The following is a 19,929-nucleotide window of genomic DNA, read 5'->3' as shown; positions in this document are numbered from 1 at the left end:
GATTAAGACTGAGATCTATAAAATCATGAATTATTCATAAGGTATGTGAACAGAAAACATTTATTCATTGTTTCATGAAAGATTTAAAGGGGCTCCAAATGAAATGATCAGGTAGCAAGCTTAAAGCAAACAAAAAGAAGTACTTTTTCATAGTGCGTAATCAAGCCATGCCAATCAAATCATTGCCATAGGATATCATAGAATCAGCCAGGTTGGAAGGGACCTCGAAAGATCATCTGGTCCAACATTTTGTGGGAAAGGGAGCCTACATGAGATTATCTGGCACACTGTCCAACTGCATCTTGAAAACCTCCAGTGATGGGGACTCTACCACATCCCTGGGGAGGTTATTCCAGTGAATGATTGTTCTCACTATAAAAAAAGTCTTATGTTGAGATGAAACCTCTCCTGGTGCAACTTGTCTTCTCCATGTGTTCCTTGTGAAGAGAGAGCCTCCATCCTCTTTATAGCTGCCCTTTAAGTACAGGAATATTGTGATGAGGTGGCCCCTGAGCCTTCTCTTCTCCAGGGATAAAAGACCTAAGTCCTTCAGTCTTTCCTCATAGGGCAGGTTCTCCAGCCCTTTGATCATATTCATGGCCCTCCTTTGGGCCCTCTCCAGTCTGTCCATGTCTTTCTTGACTTCTGTGGACCAGAACTGAACACAGTACTCCAGGTGTGGCCTGCCAGTGTTGAGTAGATTGGGATGATCACAACTCTATCTCTGCTATTAATGCCCCTGCAGATGCAGCTCAGGATCCGATTTGTCTTTGTTGCTGCTATGTTTAATGCTAAAGGCAAAAATGGGTTAAAAAATTGGTGAGACAAATTCAAGAAAGAAAAAAATCCATTAAACAAAACCCCAATGCCTTTGTTAGCAAGGCTTTGTGAGGTGGTGATTGTGGGAACTGGGAGGGCTTCTTGTAGGAATTTCATGCACACTTGTCAGTTCTTTCTGCTTTTCCTAAGAAACCCTTGTCAGAAACAGGGTACAAGGCTAGCTGGGCTTTGGTGTGAGTGTGGTCATTCTTAGGGTCATTTTCTTATTTCTAAAGTAGCAGCCATCAAAGTTAGTAAAGCAATTTGCACCAGACATTTACATTTAAGACAAGGGTTTGTCTCCTTTCTATAGGTTCTCCTTCCCAGATCTATACCAGCTCATAAATAAAGATTCATCTGTAAATGAGCCATGCGCAAAAGAAGCTCCTTCAGGCTGCATATAGGAGCAGTAAGCAGTCAATCCACTTACCGTAGATCAACATAATCTTGATTTCAAGAGCTTGAATAAGTGATGTGCTGCTTACCCCAGGGAGCTTGACAAGAGATGACACAGTCCCTCCAAAGCATTACCCCTCCACATGGCAGAGTGGGCTGGCAGGTAGAGAAGCCTCACACTGCTGGGTTTGATTAGCCAGCATCCTCAGGTGCTGCTCCTGCTCTCCTCCCTTAAGTTCTCCATTACATTCTTTTTTTAACATGACTGCTATGCATATTCATATTTCAGAAAAGTCAACCATCACGTGAAGACCTCTTATTTTTTCCTTCCGAGTAGTACATCCTTGTTTTGCCTCAACTGTAACCCTCCAAATTCTCCAGAGAAGTTTGACTTACACTGCCTCCTCCACTGTCTCCTCTGAAGATAAGGAATCCTGTGCTATCTGTCTGTGCATTTTTTTCCCGACTGACTGATTTTGCAATGAAGGACCTTTCAAATGTTAAGTGCTCTCCATTCCTATGGAGGTCTCTGGGAACTGAGGCAATCAATAAGTCAAGTTTAGATCCTTGAGGAGGAAAACTCCTACAGACATACAGCTGAGCATGCTCATTACTACTGTATAAAATACCTGATAGCTAGAACAAGTAGAAATGCATAAATGTCCTTCTGGCATCTTCTTATTTTATGTGTAGAGTTAAATGGTACTGGTACACCTACTACTCTTTCCTAAGTATCCACATCACTTTATTTGTTTGCAATTTGCACACTAATTTTGAAATTCACTCATCCGCTGCACTGAGGGGTATTGGAATATGCCCACAATAAGTTATCTTTCAACCATCATTCCTGAATTATCCTTTGCAATACTCTTGAACCCTCCCACTACACCTTCTCCGTTTCCCTCCCTCCCTGTCTCCTCAAAACTCTATCTCCTTTCACAGTAATCTCCCCATTCTTGTTATTTTCTAGCCCAGTTGGGTTATTCCCACAATACCACAAGTTCCAAATATATGTATGCTGTCAGCTCTCTTATATTTGCTGCTAAGCTCTTTCCATTTGTATATAAGCACTTTAATAACTCTCTTTTTTTAAATTTTTTTTTTTATATTAGTGCTCATAAATCCCAGAGTTAATCTGACCTTCCTTTAACTCCTTTTATGTAAACATGATGTTTTTCTTCCCTTTCTATTTATCATCTTATGTTCCCAGTTTTTTCTGTGCATTCTGGCTCCTCCCCTGCAACCTAGTTTTCTCTCATCCCTCCTTCAGCTTTACATTATAATTACTTATACAGGGAGATCAGTGATTCACAGGGTGACTATAATAATGATTGGAGCTTTCCAGCACTTGCTCATTCAAATCTCTCTAACTTTGGAATTTCCTGAAAACTGTGTTTGTTGGATGCCTGTTCAGTGCTCTGCACTCAGTATTTTGTTATTCCCAATACAGTTACTGAATTATATGTAACAAAAGGCAGCAGAGCAACATTATGAGCTGTCATGGGTGAAGATAACCTTTACACTTAGAACAGCAGAGAAGACACATACTAAAACTTTCTGTTCCAGCTCAAACAATCATCTTCTTTCTTGCCGTCGAAATTAAAAGATACTGAAGAGAAATGCCAAAAAATCAAAGAAGTTATGGGGGACATGAAAACCATGCAGGGGTTAAGTGCTCAAGAGTATATGGGCTACTGTATTGATTGCTAAAAGGTACTGAATTCTTAAGTGAAAAATCTACTCAAATTGTAAAAAAATGCCTTAGTTTGATGGACTGCCCCCCCCGCCCCCAACTCACAGACAGTGAGAGATGACAAAGGCTTAGGCAGGAATGAATACAGAGTCCATGGCAGATGATTCCCATTTCTTTCTCTTGGTGGCAGTTTTTCTGGCTTTAATTACCAAGAATTACTCCACCTCATCATATTTTCCAATGCAAAGACTCCCTTACGCTGTCCTGAATCCTTGGAAGCTCATTTCCTTTGCCGTGCTGGCATATAAAGGATTTGGATCTGGACTTGGCGTTATTTCCAGCAAGCACGAGGCCAAGACAGTTTTTCAGCCATGCCAGCAGCAAAAACCACTGGGACTCTCTTGCCTGGTGACCGTGGCAGGGCTGGAAAGTGAAAGAGGAGGTCCCTTTGCCTTCAAAGAGAAAAGGCACAGATTTGCCAGGCCCTGGGACCATTTCAGTGCCTCCGCTTTCTGGTGCCGTGGAAAAGATCTTCACCTTCACATCACGTAACAAAGTGGGGCATTTTCATCGCCCAGCCTTACAACACAAGTAATCCCTCCCTTAGAGGCACTTTAAATGTCATCCACGTGTACTGTTTCCTGCTACAGGACAAAGTTACTGCAGTTACTATTAAGCATGACTTAGATATTATGTTCATAAGGAGCTGAATGGACTTGCTTTTCTTAAAATATCCTGCAGCACTGGACACCACAATGAAGACCTTCATCTCAAAGAACTTGTACTGTTAAACCAAACCTAGTCATGGAGAGCGGTGCTCTGGGGATAAGGGCTGGATACTAAAAGGTACACAGTGCTACTGCTTTAAAATTAGCCTCTCTGTTCAAAGTAATGAAAATGGCGGCTAAAAATGGCACTTACATGGGAAAGCTATTGGTCTTCAGGAAGAACATGGTACAGACACAGAACTTCATATCCAGTTATATGATCTCAAGGTTTTAAAAGTTGGCAAGAGGCAGTCTGGGTGAAAGGGATCACTGTGAAATATCCCACAGACCCTCAGAACAAGTTCAGATACTTTTCACTTGTCCCAGTAAAAAATTAATCTATTTCAACATTTTTTTCTGATGAAAATTGAAAAAGAACTGTTACCCCATGTTCCCAAGGCTTTTCATTTTCATTTATTTTGCCTATAAGAGTTCCAGGATTTGGTTGTGTTCAGCTCAAATGTTTTTGTTTTAACTGATGAAAACTAGAGAGTTTTTCAGGTTTTAGAGATTTCCTGTTAAACTAATTATCTCAGTTACAAATGTTCATGAAATTGATATTTTATTATAGCTATTTTCAACTAAACACTTTCTGATGTTCTTGCTGACAATGACAGGGAACAATTTCTCTAACCAAAGTATCTCATCTCAGTACTTACTTGTCCCTCTTTCATACTATTCAGGAAATTGCTGCCAGGAGTAAAAGGACAGAAGCCTACACTGGTCTCACCTCTTATGCAGAAAAGCAGGTCCTTCAGCTTTAGTTTAGCTGAAAGCAGTACCTGTAATACTGGCAGATCTTAGAATTAAGGCAAACCAAAAATTATACAGGTAAGAGAAATCAATAATTTCTTTTAATGTATCTATCTGGATTAGGTATGTATTTTTGAATTACTTCAGGCTTCATATTGCTATGGCTTGTTTGAAGAAGCATGACTGCAAAAATATTTAGCCTTATGTTTATTTATTATAATCTTGTTTTCTTAGCACTCTTTATACTACTTCATTGTGTGTGAGCCTTAGAATTGCTGTATGATAGGTGTGGAATCAGTATCGCACAGCTGTAAGAAAAGGAAATTCATGAAAGAAATTGCAGTTTAATGTACAAATCACAATGGCAAATATCTGAGAGCCATTCGTCAAAGAAAATTAGTAATGCTCTTATCACCCTACATTAGCCACCTTTCCTGGTAAGCCCTAATACACATCATAAACAAAAGCTCCATGTTCAGTGTCAGACAGAGAGCTCTTTTCCAGCTGAAGGTATAATTTCACATTAAACACTAGCATCAGAATGGTGATGCAATTTTTTTGTCCTCGGGCACTTAGCTCGAGATTGCACCCAGACCGACCATTTTTAACAGCACCATTGCAGTTCCAAGCAAAACCCTTTTCTTCCTTTATCTAAACTCATAGCAATCCAGTTAATACAGAGGCACCTTTCCATTCATCTGTCTTTTTTTAGGAAATACCTTAAATCTGGTCTATTTATTTCTAAAGAGGTTGCATTCATAAAATGGTGCTCCATTAAACTTAAAAATGCCTTTCGTCCCCCACGAGGGGCTCCAATGCAGAGAGCTCATTAGCAGCATTAGACGTAACCCCTGACCTTAGCCTAGCAATGCTGCAGTACACAAAACATCTTCCTAAGTTTACAGAGATCACTCCCATGTTATACAGAAAGCAAAAAAACAGGCACAAAACACATTTTACACACTTCTACGGCTTCCAGCCATTTCCACTGATCTCTGGAGGCCTAGCTAGAGCACGGGCTGCCTCATTCCCTGCTCCTGCAGACAGAAACATTCAAAGTGCAATATACAAATAACTACAGAGATCTGAACTATCGACATTTTCTTGACTCTTAACTTCAAGAAAAGTCAAGAAAGATCCAGTCTTTGCTGCCAGACCCTACATTTACCATTAGTTTTATTATATTATGAATAACTCCCATGCATCCTTTAGCATGTAGCCCTCTTAAAACAGTCCTAAAAACTGGTAAAGACCAACACTTTTTTTTCACCTTGTAAAATCTCTTGTCTCATCTGAACACTTCTGCCTATATTTCTTCCTATTAATTTTATTGTAGCTTGCCATTGTACAAACAGAGCCACGGCAGGTAATTGGGGTTCCCTCTAATTTGATCCTCTGCTATTACGAGCTGGCAGAGCTCTGTTCATCCCTTCTGTGCTGATGACATTGGATCAGGTTATGTCCTTCCTTTCAGCTGATCCCACTCTGAGGACAACAGCTTTGACACACGGGGACTGCCTCCCATCTCACAGGTGAATGTGGCATACTCTGGCAGGGGCAAGGCTAAGACTGAATTTCCTGATAACTACAACAGAATATATTCACTCTGGAAAAGTTGACCATGTCATATTTTTACTCTAGTCCTTTCTTTTTTCCTGCACGTTTACCGAGTACAATTTTTACAGGCAGGTTCATACATAGTACTAAGACAATTATTTGTACCACTGATGAGTGTGCCTTTGAGCATAAAAATTGTTATGTCACCTGTGCAAACAGAATTACCTCCAGAAATAAGTAAGGGTAAGTGTCTCCCACTGTGTTTCTACTGATAGGAAGTATTAAAATGGAATGAGCAATAAGTTGTGGTTTTTTTTTCCTTTCTGTACCCTAGACTTAAACACTGTCAAGGTAAATTTTTCATATATGCTGCTTTTAAAGACATGATATTGTACTCAGTATCTTTTACTAATTACTGTCTATCTTATTTCACCAGTAGAGTGAAAACATAAAGAGTTATAAAAAAAGTGTTTTAAACATTTTTATATTTGTTTATCAGGACAAGGTCATAGAAGAGCTCTTTTACATAAATAAAATGCTGCAGGCCTAACTTGTTCCATTTCTCTCCTTCCATTTTACATTATTGATGGCATAATTTTTCATTATGCATTTTCCTACACTTCATAGGTATTCATAAAACATTTCTTATCTGAAAGAAACAATATGTTTTTCGCACTACTTTCACTTATGCATTTTTCCCTCGATCTACATAATTAAATACTGAGTAAACCTGTAAAAAAAGTGTCCTCATTTCTTAGTTTATTTGCCTAACTGTTCTGGGAGGTCTTGCATTATAACCCCAAATCTGAAGAATACAAAATAGTTGCTCTTCATTTGCTTGGGTTTCTGATCTGCAAGGTAAGAATCAGTGCACACTACGGCTTTCAGCACAATATGAAGGTTTAGGCATAATCCTGTCTCTTCTACACTCCCTCTAAGACCCACACAAGCTCTGTTTAGCATTTACTTGGTATTTGCTAAGTACTCACCTACCTGCTCTAATTTCATTATCTTTTACTGCTAAAACCTAATGCAATTTTTTTTTTACTAGTTAGTAACAGGAAAAATGAAGGCTTTACATCTTTTCCTACACTTTCATTAACAAATTATGAATTAGCCCTGAATCACTAACTGCCTCTATTTGCTGCTGTACTGGTAGAATGTGCGTACCATAGATACGGTCATCTCACTTAATTAGTCATCTAAAAGTTCAGTGGCTAGTCCAAACTAGCTTTCCCTCTGAGAGGCAGAAGTAACTTAAAAGAGCAATTCAGCCCCCAAATCTTACATGCCTATCTTCAGGTGGGATATATGGTCCTTTGGAGATGCCTGCCTGTCTGCATGAATTCAGAGAAACATGCTAGTAGGGAAGGTAGGATGCGTTCTGGGCCAATTAATGTCCTGCTTTCTCTTCACCTCTATTAAGGAAGTGCAGCTGGGGCACAGTGCATAAGTTTTCTTGAATACGTGATCCTTGATGGTTTTTTTTTATGCTTTCTAAACAGTGTTTAAAAATTTGATTTTGATGCTAACATTTTTAAAGACTTGAGATTGGCCTAGTCATGAACATGCTTCTTGATACAACACAATAAAGTTACAATGAGATGAGCTTTTGAAACTTGGCTTTAAAATAAGGAACCTGGACATACATTTTTTCATAAAGAATTCTTAATGCAATGTTTGACTTTTAAGAAATAAATGTTAACAGTGGTTATGCAGATATTATTTTCTCCTGTTCTTTTAGGTTTTTTTTTCCTTTTCCTCCACCCCCCATATATCTCTAATCTTCAGGCCTTCAGAAACTCTTTGGATCCTAATCCGAAGGAAATTACTTAATCTTTCAGTCCTTGAATTTAAGGAAGCTGGAATTTGTCCTCTGTTATCAACCTACCATCACCTCTGAAGTAACTTTTACATTGTAAATCCTAACTTTCTTTGGTAATAACTTGCAGGCAGCACTTAGCCATTTAATTTACCCTAGTTCAGGTAAATCTATCCATTTACCCTAGTTCAGATACGTGATACTTTAGAAAGCATAAATGCATCTGATGTAGGACTAAAATGAGAGAAAGACCACAAAATAACTTAGTTTTAAGCACAAAATAGATATTAAAGACCACTATAAGAAGTTATTTGGTCTCAGCTCATGAGCTAATGCTTCACTTAGGCTCCTGTGGAACTTGACTTACATCCAGGCATTGCCTGCCTGTCACCAATGGTGTGGATTCGTGTATTTTGACCTTTTGGTAGGTTATCAGCACACTTTGCCCCACTGTGGACATATGCTGGTAGAGCATTTGAAGTATTTTGCTGTCAACCTGAGGTGCAAGTTTCAGTCTTGTGTAGGGTGTGTGCTATGGACATGTGCTGTGGACACATGCTATGGGCATGCTATCCCATGGCTGTCAAGTATGGTTTACTGCTCTCTGTGGAGCTGCCAGTCATGTAAATAGGAATGGCTTAACTTCAGTGGACTAACCTAACTTTGAATTATATGGACAAAGACTTTGGGTTTTTTTTTGTATCTCTGGATATTTGCCTTTGCTAAGAAGATTTCTGTGTATGTAGGAGCTAGAATAGAAAGCAAGTGTGGAAGGAGTTAAGTTCTCTTTACTTAAAAAAAAAAAGAAAACGTCAGACCAGTTTAATACTGTAGGTTTTACTTTCATTGCTGGTATGACTGCAGTATCCACTGAAACACACTAATTTCTCGCAGAGTTGTTTTTTCTTACTCTCAGTGCAGTTTCCCCTCTCTTAAAAGCCTACCTATCAATTTCTTTAACCTTTTTGAACTGCCAAAGGAATTTTTGAATCTCTCTGTTGTTCTGTTTGTCCTCTTCTCATTCCTCATTTATGTCATTTTACTTTTAAAATACAGTGACCAGATACAGAAGTGTTTTGCTTGTGGTCACATTGTACTGTTTGAATAATTTCTTCACGTTTACATTTGCATTTGACATCTCTGTGTGTATAAAGGAATTTTATTTGCCTGTATGAATTGCCGTTAGGTATTCTGGCAGAGGGCTTTCAGCTACTGCAACTCTCATTCAGTCGCTATTTTCTTCATCAATGCTTTGTGCCTTTTGCACTTTGAAAGTGTATTTCCTTTTCATTATTATTTTTTCCTCTTAGCTTCCTACCTAGGTATGTCTGAACTGTGAACTGCTGCTGCAATTTTACTTAATAATAGAAATTAGATGTGGAAATAATTCTGTGTGACTAAGTCTAGTATCTGGTCTATTCAAGTTACTCTGAACAACTTTGCTTATGCATTCTGTGCAGATGATATATTTTGATGCATCATGAAGACAACCAGTATATTTTCAGTGGAGAAAATCATGATCCTGTAGATATCAGAATGTGATGCCTTATGTTAACAGGGTTGCTTTTTCTCAGGTGCTACATCCCTGGACTACACATCAGAAGAGAAGTACAATCTAAAGTAAGTTAAAAAATGTTTCCATTTATATGCACAAATTTCCAGAAGGTGTGGTCTCTACCTCACTGCTGTTACTAAGAAGAGATGTTCATAAAACCATACGTGTGTTAGCAAACTCAATAGATGGTGCCTGTCTCAAATATATATATATATATATAGAAAAACAACGTGATTGTCACACACACAGTCTCTCACAATACATGTTCATAAAACAGAAAGGCATATACTGATCAATAAACCCCTGTCTCTACATATTTGCATACAGAAGATTTTACCTCTTGTGGCAAGCAAAAGCCACATCATCAGGCAGTACCACTGATATGTGACAAGTCTTTATGTTGCTTAGGCCACCTTTAGATAGTGACGGTGTTATTGTTTATAGTACCTACATTTGCTGCTAATATTTCACTGAGGTATGGTCAAAGCCTTGTTTTCTAAGATATAGAAATATCTTATATACAGAAATATATATAGAAATATAACCCTTGTTCTTACCTGATGGGTAAGGGCTCTGCTCTGATGCAACCCAAATAGTCACCTCAGTAGTAAATCCCATGCACAGACCAGAAATGGGCTGGGGGCTAGATCCTAAATACACTGTTGATGCTCTCCTCATTATCCTGTTGATGCTTTCTGTGATCTTCATGCATTATAAGTGTGACTTGTACTTCTTATGGCCCGTAAACTTCAGCAGTATATCTGTGAGCTGTTTCACAGTACTTGGGCTGTGGATTGCTGGTTCTTTGCTGTCTTGACTAAAAAAAGTGTAGATGTAGCTGAAGAGAGTAGGACACGAAACATCAACACTGTTTGGAAATCTAACTCTCATCGAAATTCCAATTAATTTCAATAAAAATAAAAATGCCTGCAATGTGTATTCTAGATCTAACCTTAGACTATCTTTCTTGTCAATGGAGATAAATAGGCACTTCTGGGTGTTATACATGTGACCTATTTTAGATGTTTATTTTAGGATAAGATGAATTGCACCCTAGCAGTACTTATTTCTACCCATTCACTATAATAGGAAAAGACACAACTACCTCAGATACAGATTTCAACCATTAGTCCTACATGGTATTTGCATGATGTTGTAAGCCTATATAGAGAGGCCAGACTGAGGCAAAAACTGTGGGATTTATTGCTGGGATATTCAAAGTGCTGAACTCGTCTCTTCTAAACGAACCACAAAAAAAATCTGTGCAGCATATATATCTCCCTATTACGTGATACCAATGTGGTCACATGCCTGTACCAGTATGCCATTGAGACAGAGCGGTTGCCCAAACCATGGCATGCCATCATCATTTCTGGGGTGATGCGGTGTGGAATTCTGCTTTTGAAAATGATGAGCTTTTCTGGTTTAGATACAACCATTAATAATCCAGTAGAGCTATACACTAGGTATTTTTCTTTTTATAATAAATTTAAGCTGCTTCATTCTGGTATTCTGCTTCAGAGTCTTCCTACATTGTTTACATTTTAAGCTGTGTTAGAAGGAGAGGTAAGTGTTGGTAACTGACAATTTGCCACCAATAACAATAATCTAGATGAAGGGTGCTAAAAAATCCCATTTTGAACAGGATAAAAGTTAATTAAGTTCAGGTATTCCTATCAGGCATTCATTAGACAGTGGTTTATACATCGGCTTGGTGTAAATGTACTGATGCTCTGAATCCTTATCAACTTAATTGACACTCTATTATTCAGATGGTCTGTGAAACTGCAAGGAGTTACCCCTGATGCTCAGCAATGCAAAGGACCAAGTCGTTATATTAGCTGTTTTTTTCTTATTGATGAAGATTATGCTAAATTAGACTTTCAGTAGAAGCCTAGAATGTCTCCAGATACATCTTGTAGGCTAATACTGGACAGATGCCCCTTTCAAGGACTTTCTGTCCTTGCTGATGCCTCACATGTTCTTTTAAATAAAAGGACTGACCTGTGAACAGTACATTTATTCTATTAGTATGATTATTCTACCTTTAAGTGAGTTTCAGTGTGATGGATACAGGGCTGTTCATAGATTGATAAGTAGATATTAATCTGTTACAACATACTGTAATAGTAAATTATAAATTCATCTAATATGAATACCATTACATAAAGCTGCAATTATGCAATTAACATACCCACTCTTTTCACCAACATGCTGAAAGCTCTAAGGGCAGTCTGTTCAGAGCTACATGGCTGTGGACTGTACGCATTATGTATTATGTGTAAAGAATTGCGGTTTCTTTTTTGCAATGTCCTTTCTGAAGGTCACCTTGCTAAAATGATGGTTCCTATTATTTCCTTTTTATATTATTTTAATAAATCCTGTAAATGGGGATGAAGGCTTAGTAGCAGCTTTTGGCTCTTTTTAAAGACTTTTTTGCTGTCATAACACATGGACCAATTCTACTAGAGTCAGTAAGAAATAGGATAGTTCCTTTAGAATCTCTTCAATTTAGATTAAGCTATGTTATAAGTAATATTATATTATATTATAAGTAAATATTATAAGCTATATTATATGTAAAAAGCATGAGTCTTATCAGCCTTTTCATAAGTACAATCCCTCAGAAGTCGATGCTTTTTGTGAGGGACAAGATCAATTGGCCACAATTTTGCAAGTTCTTTTAGCTTATGTCTAATTGTAAACCCATTTGCAACCTTCCAGCTCAAACTGGGCACCTCTATCCTGTGTGACAGGTATGGTCAGTATGTTCCACTGTGCAGGTCCTCTGATCATTTAAATTACAGACTTTCTTGGAGTGTGGAGCAGCTCCCTGTCATCCTAAGAAAACTAGAGGATGCAGTAGATCGTGTATGTTAATGTGGCCATGACAGGACATTCGTCTCAGGACTCAGTCTGGGCATGCATATATCCTAGGGCAGATATTAAACGCTTAAAGCTAGGAGTTTGCTGAAGTATGTTGTTGATTCAGGACCAATGTGTGTGAAGGAAATAAGATTTTTCCTCCAGCGTGTCACTGGTTTCTGAAAGAGTAAACTGTTAGTAATACGCTTCATATTGTCTTTCCTGACCTCTGCCTTCCTGACATAGCAATAAATGCACGGGGAGCTGTAAAAAGGATGCTGCTGGTAACTAAACTGTTCTATGAAAAATCCACAGGTTTCTACACCTTCTAATTCTTCCAAAGCATTTCATGGGTCTAACACAAATATTTAGAAGAGCCAGCATTGCTGTTCTTCAAGTTTGTTGATCTGTAACACACTCTTTTTTTATCAGGAGCAAGTATTTATTCAAGAAGACACAGACCTTCCTGCTTTCCTGCCTTCCTTATTCTGATAGGAAGAGTAAATGCAATTTTTCATTCAAATTCAAAACCCAGAAAACACACAGATGGAACGGCCCTAACGCCCCTAGGGAGTGTTTACTCTCCTAGCTTAAGGTGGGAATTACCTTGTCATTACACTACTATGAATGATGTTCTATGAAAGATATTTGTAGATCAGGCCTGCTTGCAAATGGAGAACCATGTTATTGGTTGTTATTAGTAGCACGAATATTTTAAGTCTAATTTTCTATTTAACCCTTTTAGTTACTTAGTGTCACTCTTTTTTCTGGACGTTTCTGTTTGAATCAGTACAGTGCCCTTGCAGAAGCTGTTTGCTTTTCAAAGGAATGAGTATCATATCTCATATAAAGCATAAGGAATTTGAAACGCTAGGATTTCTTTTAATACAGAGGTGCATTTGAAGTTTTACATTGATTTACATTTCTAGAGATTACTCAGTGCTCTAGATAGGGCACAACACTGAAGAAAGGACGATTAATCAAATGCAGCAAAATTGATCCACTATGATCTTTCCTGTGCTGAAGGACTTAGTGTAATAACTAAAGATTATTGTGACAGTTATTATGATGGCCATGGATAGAATTAATTTCTCCAAGCTTTAGACATAAAAAAATTTGGTGTCTGGTCCAAGGCTGTTCACAGGCTTCCCCAATAGTCAATAGAGAGAGACAGATATTCTTCAGGGATATTTGTCTTAAGATAGTTGTCCATTCCCAATTCTCACCACAGAGAAGCTTAGCCTTTACACAGCTAAAATTGAATAAGATAAAACCCACCTCAAAACCCTATTTCTGCCTGACTGAGTGTTTTCCATTTCCAGGACATCAGAGATCCTCCTGTTAGCTTTTCCTTCTCACACACAGTTTGGTGAAAGGTTACTGAGCTCGGGTTTTGGAGGATCAAGTGTGGAGAACTGAGTGAAAATAAAACAAGGACAGACTAAATACACTGCCCAAGTAGAGTATATGTATCATGAATATGCCTTAACATCCCGTGGACTATATCAGAACCAAGTTTGTGGATTCATAGGAAAACTGAGTCCACTCCTTCAGTGAGCTCTATCAGAGCAGGTTTAGGAAGGTTTATATTTTCATGGATACAAATGAAATTAATAGATATTTACATAGATGCAGTCATTAATATTTGGACACTTATGTGCAATGCCTGCCTGGACTACAGTATGAAGATCGCACCAATAAAGCTTGTCTCTTACATTTTTGCCATTTATGTAGCTCCTTCTAATACAATGTTGATGACTAGAAACTTAAGTGCTGCTTGCCCAGCTCATCTTCATTCTGTTGTATGCACATGGGTTTGGCCAAGTCCAGTGAGGATGTGACAGATTTTGATAATAGTAGCAGGATGATGTCAGGACAGCACTGCTGAAAAAATTACACACCCAGCAACCCCCAAACATTTCCTATTTGATGGCACAAGCAATTACATTCTGGCAATGAATTTCAAACTTCTAAGTTTTCTTTTGTTCATGTATTGGTGGGTTCACAACTATAAACCTTACGTTCCAGTTCACCTTCAAATGATCATGTTCAAAAAGTTTGCTAAAATTTGCTAGATGAATGTTTTGGTCTTGCACCATTTCTAAATGTTATTACCTACAGTAGGAATAACATAATTGTTTTGCAGTACCCATATACTTTTAATAGAGTATCATTTAATAAAGAAACAGAAGAGGAATGAGCAAACAGGAAATAAAAGTCTTGGCTTCCAGTACTTGCCCAGAGCTAACCTTAGCACACTTTTTTCCTGAGTTAGCTGTTCTGGGCAGGCTCAGGTAAATCCATATTTGCACTGTGTTGCATGTGGTCTAATAAACCCAGCCAGCCCTGACCTGGATCTGTTTATATGCAACCTACACTCCCATGCAACACTTTATATATCCTTAGCATCAGCGTACTCGGTCTAACTGACTATACAGCATTTCCTGGGACTAGCAAAAATAGTTTGTGGGCCAGATCTGGCTCACGTACTACGTGTTAGGATAAGAATTTCAGATTATGACTCTTGCATTGAATGAGTGTTTATTAAATATCCAGGAAAATGAAACTGGTGTTAACAAAGAATAAATCAAACAGGATATTTCAACAAGTCTCCATTTTATCTTTCATGATGATAGTCTCACTGAAACACCAGCCATCATTCTGGACCAGACTCTACGCTGCCTCGCCTGTGGAACGCAAGTCTGCATGGCTATTCTTCTCATTACTTTTGCATGGGTTTTAATGACTATATAATACGATAAGAAAATCCAGATGCAGAATTGGGCAGGGATTACAAGACAGAGCTTTACAATGTAAAATAGCTAAGGAAAACAACTAAACAAGCAAGGTACAGTAGAGCCACAAACCCCGAGTGTATTTCCTCTGAAAACATTTATAGTATCTCAGTTTCAGGTGTTTCTAGAAAGTTTCAGGGCTATCTGTTTTCACATAAAAAACATCCAAGGGACTGAATTCTTGGATCTTTATGATGGAAAAAACTTAGACCCTAAATATGGTGTGCAGGCCTACGTGGAACTTTGAGCTCACCATTGTAGTCATTCTCATGGTCTTATGCGTCATGTAAAGAGGACTGTATTAAACAAACCTCTTCCAATACATTTTTTGCTTGTCCAGACGAGTAAGATACTTAAAATTCGGGGAGGGGAGGGGGGAAGGGGTGGGGAGAAAAAAAAAGAATTAGAAATTTTTGTTTCCAAGGTATTTAAACAAGATGATCAATTGGTTTAATTTCTTACATCTGATGCACATTCCTGATTGTTCCAGATTGTACTTGCTTGTTCCAGATCTTTAGAGCTAGAACTTTAGAGTCAAAGAAGTACATCTTTATGGTAAGAAGAGTACTGCTCTGCTAATCTTTGAGCATCACCCCTTTCCCTCCACCCAGATGGCTCCTGCAGATGCCTGCACGCAGAGGTTATACACTCTAAAGACAACAGAAGTAGAAGGGAGGGGCTTTCACCACTGACAGGAAAATAAACAAAACAAAAAAGCAAAGCAACAGGAAAGCTAAATCCAGAAAATAACAATATTTTCTACAAAGAAAATGTTATAAATCAAATTAAGGAACAAATGTGTAAAATACTAGAGAGTCCTTCCAAGCAGATGCAAAAATAATGCTTTATTTTGCCAGAACTACTTAGATCCTGGAAAAGCGTATGTAACACTTTTAGTTGATTCAAAGAAAAACCTTCATGTAGTACCCCGTCTGTTAACTCAAAAACATCATTTCACTTGATTCTATATAGATAGTGACAAAATTACTAACTTAAAGGAAATTATCTTTAAAACAGATAGAAAACCAAATAATGACTTTAATGGTGGCTAGTAGATTGGCTCCCATCTTATCATGAATCTTCTATCTACTAAATTCATGCAGAATAGTAGTAGTGCTGGGTTTCTCAAAGCATCCTGCCCTGAGGAACATAATCTGCATGACCTTTGTATCATGGAAAGGATGGAAAATTCTTTCTCTCCTCATTATCACTGACAAAAAGTGCATGTACAACTCCTAGTTGTGATGGTAGTTTTGGACCACACTAGAATGGAGTTTTTGATGTATTTTACTTAGACTAAATAACAGCATATTGAAGCATGACAGTTTCCAAGAAAGTCAGTCTGCTCTGAATTCAAACAAGCTTGTTGGAGGAAGTGCTAAGCTAACCAGTCTTCTAGACAGAAATTACATTTTCACTGCACATATTCAGAAAATATTTAGGTATAATTATGTGATCAGTACTGTCCCCGATTTAAATTGCTTAACTGTCCCTTTAAAATGTGTGCACTGAGAACATACGGTTGAAATGCTGTCATTTCACACATTGGATGATTGAAACTTTGAAGAACATTTCAGTCTCGCAGCCTGTCTCTGGCTGCAGTACTGCGAGTGGGTCTCTGCAGGGCTTGGATTGCACCACCAGCATTTTGCGAATGAAGACATTTTGGTTTCCCGTACTTGATAGGGCAACATAAGTGAGGTTCTCTCTTTTGCGCTTAAGATCTAGCATCAGGAGGAATGCTTTAGCATCAGAAGAAATGATTGACATTGGCATCAGTCTTCATGCTGTCATTTGTGGGGAGTGTTAGCTATTGAAACAGCTGTTCTGTTATCCATACGTACTGCAGGAGGTGTGCTACGAGGGTCAGAATTATTCTGGTTTCAGCATTCTGGTTTTGTACCTTTATCCTCCTTGGCAATCAATTTCATAGTCATGGCATATTTTCTAGCACTTTCAGGCTTCCAGTGGTATATTATATAACTTACAAAATGCAGATAGTCCTGTCCTATCCTATGCTATCCTGTGCTATCCTGTGCTATGCTATGCTATGCTATGCTATGCTATCCTATCCTATCCTATCCTATCCTATCCTATCCTATCCTATCTGAAATATGAGAGAATCATCTACTAATTTTAGACATAATTTCAGCTTCTACATTAGTTAATTTTTTCCCCGTTACTTAACTAGAAAGGTCACCCTTTTTATTTTAAAATCCACTTGGCACTTGGCAAAATTTCATTCCATTCTGCTTTTCAAGCCAGTGGTTAATACTTTTGCTTTCTAGTGGTTTTGTTTTTCAGCTTCCTGGTGTAAACACAAAGTGAAAAGAATGCAATGAGTGTCATATGTAAAGTTTCAAACTGCTTCTCAGTTCATCTATATTTGTACCACTGTCCTAATGGAAGATCATTTCAGAGACATACAGCAGGGACAAACATCATGCTTTACTGCTAGAACAACCAGTGCTAAGTTTATAAGAACTCCCATTGGTTTCACTGGCCCAAACTGTAGCTTTTGGCCAAAAGCTGACCTCACACTGCCTTTCAGGGTCAGGGCAATGGAAACTAACATTTTAAATGCCAAAATTCTCTGTTCCAAAGCAAAATCCAAGTACAAAAATTTAGCTTCAGGAGCCGTTCAGGGTAAAATTTCACTTCACAGGAGTAGGATTCAGAGCACCCCCATAGTGAGGTGATGACACTACCAAAGGATAAATGTGAAAAAGGGAGATATATTCCTCTATTCCTATAAAAATCGTCTCAAGCAAACTGTCCTCCTGCATTCCTTCTTCCTTGCACTAAGCTTTTCTGCAGAAATTTGCACTAAAGCCTTACTCCTTGCCCCCCGACAAGGACAAATACCATTGCCGTAGGACATTGCCATGGGTGAGGGAAAGAAGAGTGAAGAAAGACAAATGGAGGTGTTAATGAACTGGTGAGCAGCACAAAGCCAGTTCACATTTGACTTGTTCCTCTCACCAGTGACATCTGAAAACTTATCTTGTTTTTCTGTAACCTCATGAAATGGCACACTTCTGTAGACAAATAACCTTACATCTCCTTTTATAATTAGTGCTATTACATAGAACCTAAGCTTACACAAATGTCCCTAGTGACATGATTAACTTCAGAGATACTAGTCAGCAGGAGCCAGTCACAAAGCATAAACTAATTAATGTTTGAGGACAAGGACAGGACGAGAGAGGTCACCCATCTGAGGTGCTTTTGAGGATTGCCAAGTAAAAATGGAAAGGAAGCATAACACATCATCTTCAGGGAGTTACTTCAGCATTAACCAGAGAATCTGTGATTGCTTTACTGAGTGCTTCTGTGTTCTTGGTTTTCTCTTCCTTGATCATATATTAAATATGGCAAAAAAAAGAAAGTACAGATGGGAAGAGGTAACTGAAGTCTTTATATGGACTGTTTCAACTGACCAAGAAATGTATCCAAGAACATAAATTTACAGAAGGCACCACATTTACAAAAGCACACCAAAATTAGATGTCGTGTCTGATATGCTGGTATTCAGTTATGATGAGGTATTGTGTAAAAGAAGAATGAATCTGATAGTTTTATCTCTTCGGGTTTCTTTTAGTTTTTGTGCAGCAGACTGCTTTTCTTCTTAGGCCCAGATGCTTCATCCTAATTCTATTACGGTAAGCATTTAAATATGCTCTTGTATGCTGACCTCTGTGACAATTAAAGTAAAACATCTGCTGAATACTTTGCTGAATAAATATAGATGATATATGCTTAAGTGCCCTGATGAAACGGGGGCTGTGTTGGCAATGTTCTCGTTTCATACACAGGGATGGGAAGTTTGGAAATATAAAATAATGGAACTATACTGATTTTTATTCACTGAAGATCATGTCTAGTCTGGTTGGTTTCACCTCTGCATCTGCCAAAGAACTTGTTTTTTACAATTCTCCATTTAAATACACTGCAGCCACCTCTGATTCACGAGGATGGACTAATCTTGCTGCTCATGTCTGGGTAGGAACCTGGGAGACCCTAGTGCGAAAGCCTGGCAGCAGCAGGCCAGAAACAAGCCATTTACTGTTGTACCCAGCCAACGGTGAAAGCAGGGCAGAGGAAGCAAATGGAGACGATGTGGTCAGCAGGGAAAATGAGAGATGTGAATGGGCTTGGAAAAGAGTCGGGAAGCAACAGTTGGTCCATGGGAAGGACACTGGTGAGATGAGGGTACAAAACCTGGGCAAGGAGTGCGAGTGCTGGAGACTCTCAAATGATCCATGAGCAGACTGCGATCAGGACTACTTTGAGGCAGATGCAGGCTATAAGTCTGGCAAGACATTAGATTGGAATAAGCTAAATGGGGAGGGTAGAAAAGTAGAATGCTTCTTTCAGTGCCAGCTTTAAGAATTTATCAGCTTGGTACATTGCATTCAAATAGGATGTCCACGTGAGAGCTGGTGTCACCCAAGTGATGAACTGAGGTAGAGGGCAGCAGACAGGTGAGACAACACAAAAGGAAAGAGAAGTTGGAAGGGGTGAGGGTAGCACAGATCCAGCATCATGGAGATGGAAAGCGAATGATGCCAGGAGAGGCAGAGGGGATCTGTGAGGCCACTCTTGCAGGAGCTGGGGCAGATGCATACCTAAATATCTGTATTTCTTGCTGTAACTCTCAGACTAATCCAGACTAAGAGGTAGTCTGTTAAGAAGATAACTGATGTTATCTATTCCTCCACTGACTTACATGACAGGTGTTGGGTGGTAAATTTAAAAACTACATCACTTTTGTTCCATATCATCATCAATATTTCACATATAGATTTTTTTTCATGAAAAGTAAGCTTCCCATTCACACATCAACACACACCAATAAAGAACATCCAAATTGCCCAGTCAAGATGTAGGAAGCTCTGAAAAAAAAG

This window comes from Calonectris borealis, chromosome 2, assembly GCF_964195595.1.
Source record: "Calonectris borealis chromosome 2, bCalBor7.hap1.2, whole genome shotgun sequence".
Taxonomy (NCBI): domain Eukaryota; kingdom Metazoa; phylum Chordata; class Aves; order Procellariiformes; family Procellariidae; genus Calonectris; species Calonectris borealis.
This window is presented reverse-complemented; position numbering follows the sequence as displayed.